Genomic DNA, 2,594 nt, shown 5'->3' on the forward strand with positions numbered 1-2,594 from the left:
TTTTTTTAAACCTTATTATACTGTCCCAGGGGGGACATCACTGTCATGTGACAGATCGCTGATCTGTCACATCACAGATCGCTGTGACAGATCAGCGATCTGACACAGGCGCTGCAGAGGCTTCCTCACGCCTGTGCTCTGCAGGCAGTGAGGAAGCCGGCTCCCTGCAGGCCCCCGAAGGTCCCCGCCGCCATATTGGATCCGGGGACCTGCAGGGAAGGAGACCCCCAGAGCAGCGCAGCATATCGCGCTGCTCCGGGAGGCTCAGGGAAGCACGGAGGGAGCCCCCTCCCTGCTGATGCTTCCCTATACCCCCGGTACACTGCAATCTTGTTTGATAGCGGTGTGCCAGGGGATAACATGTCGGGGGCGGTCCGTGACCACCCCTGACACATAGTGCCAGGTGTCAGCTGTGATCGCTATGACGTACTATCTCGTCCTTGGGAGTTAAGTCCCGGGGCACATGGACGGGATAGTAAGTCATATGGCAGAAAGGGGTTAAAAGCGCAGGCCGCCGCTATGTGCAGGGACGCGCGCTCGCAGCATTCATTACCTGAACCGCTGCGACACACGTCCCGATCGATACTGGCAAGTGTGCACCTGGCGTATGACGTCAGTGTCATATGCCCGGCGCACAGATTCACAAGCCTCTGCTGTGTCGGCGGCCATTTTATTATGAGCGCGCCGACATGCAGAGGAGGACGCCACTGCCAGGAGCGCAGGAAGGTAAGAACAATGTTTTTTTTTTTCTTCTTACTCTCTCTCATACGGTGGGGAAGAATCCAGGATGGATATATATATATATATATATATATATATATATACACACATATACACACACACACACACACACACACACGGGGAATGGGCCAGGATGGATATATATACGGGGAAAGGGGCCAGGATGGATACATATACGGGGAAAGGGGCCAGGATGGATATATACACAGGGGAAGGGACAAGGATGGATATATACACAGGGGAAGGGACAAGGATGGATATATACACAGGGGAAGGGACAAGGATGGATATATACACAGGGGAAGGGACAAGGATGGATATAGATATATATATATGTATATATATAGGGGAAGGGGCCAAGATGGATATAGATGTGGAGAAAGGGGCCAGGATGGATATATACATGGGGGAAGGGGCCAGGATGGAGATATATATATATATATATATATATACACACATACAGGGGGAAGGGGCCCAGGATGGATATATATACAGGGTTAAGGGGCAGTATTTCTCCTTGTATGTGGTATTATTTGGCCCCTATATGCTGGCAATGTCATATTATTCAGTCACTATGTGATCTGGTGATGGTGTGGCAGTATTTTTCCTTGTAAGTAGTATTATTCGGTCACTATGTGGTCTGGTCATGGTGTGGTGTTATTTATCCCCTGTATGTGGTGGTATTGGTCTTGGTATAGGGGATTGTGTTGTGTATGGCAGTGTTCTCTCTGATATTAATTAGGAGATGATTATTTCCATTAGAGATTAAATACTTTGTACATAGCGGCAGAGATGCACTTACAGGGGGTTTCCTGTGGAAAAAAGTAATCACCACTCCACAGGATAAGTGATAATGTATTGATTGGTGGGGGTCTGACTGCTGGGACCCATTCAGCAAAATGTGGAACTTTTTATCCACATTAGACTGGAGTGGCATGTCTGACTTGACCACTGATCCATTCATTCCCTCTGTGGTTGCACTTGTTTTTTTCTAGAAGGCCCAAAGAGAATGATTGTAGCTGTGGTCAGACATCCCACCTGCCGCTCCTTTTTATAATGGGGATAAGTATCCTATCAACAATAAAACTTCGCCATTCTTCCAGTCGGTGCAGTTTCTAATGGTCAGACCTAAGCGATCACCTATCCTGTGGAGCCCATGGATCGGTGATAACTTGTTTCAACCAAAGAACCCCGCTAATGTAAACTGCCATAATTATACAACCAGTTATGGGGCGCACAGTAGATGTGCAGGTGCCGCCTGTGTTTTACAGCCGATGCTTCTCTATAATGGGGATAACGACTGACAGATATTTGCATATAGCTGTAGGGTGGGCCCCTAGAGTCCATTACCCTGGTGGGCGCCAGACACCCCAGTCCGACCCTGCCTTAGGGGGTCTAGATTCCAAAATGGGGTCACTTGTGGGGGGGTTTCCACAGTTTAGGCACATCAGGGGCTCTCCAAAGGTATCATGACACCCGCAGACCATTCCACCAAAGTCTGCATTCCAAAGCGTCACTACTTCCTTTCCGAACCACGACGTGTGCCCATACAGTATTTTTCTCCCACACATGGGGTATCAGCATACTCAGGACAAATTGGACAACAACTTTTGGGGTCCAATTTCTCCTGTTACCCTTGGGAAAATAAAAAAATTGGGGACTAAAAGATCATTTTTGTGGAAAAAATATAATTTTTTTATTTTCACGCCAGGGCGTTATAAACTTCTGTGAAGCTATTGGGGGTTCAAAGTGCTCATCACACATCTAGATAATTTCCTTGGGAGGGTTTAGTTTCCAAAATGGTGTCATTTGTGGGGGGTTTCCACTGTTTTGGCACATCAAGGGCTTTCAAA

Source organism: Dendrobates tinctorius, unplaced genomic scaffold (assembly GCF_039654945.1).
Source record: "Dendrobates tinctorius isolate UK_male_01 unplaced genomic scaffold, ASM3965494v1 ptg000075l, whole genome shotgun sequence".
Classification (NCBI taxonomy): Eukaryota; Metazoa; Chordata; class Amphibia; order Anura; family Dendrobatidae; genus Dendrobates; species Dendrobates tinctorius.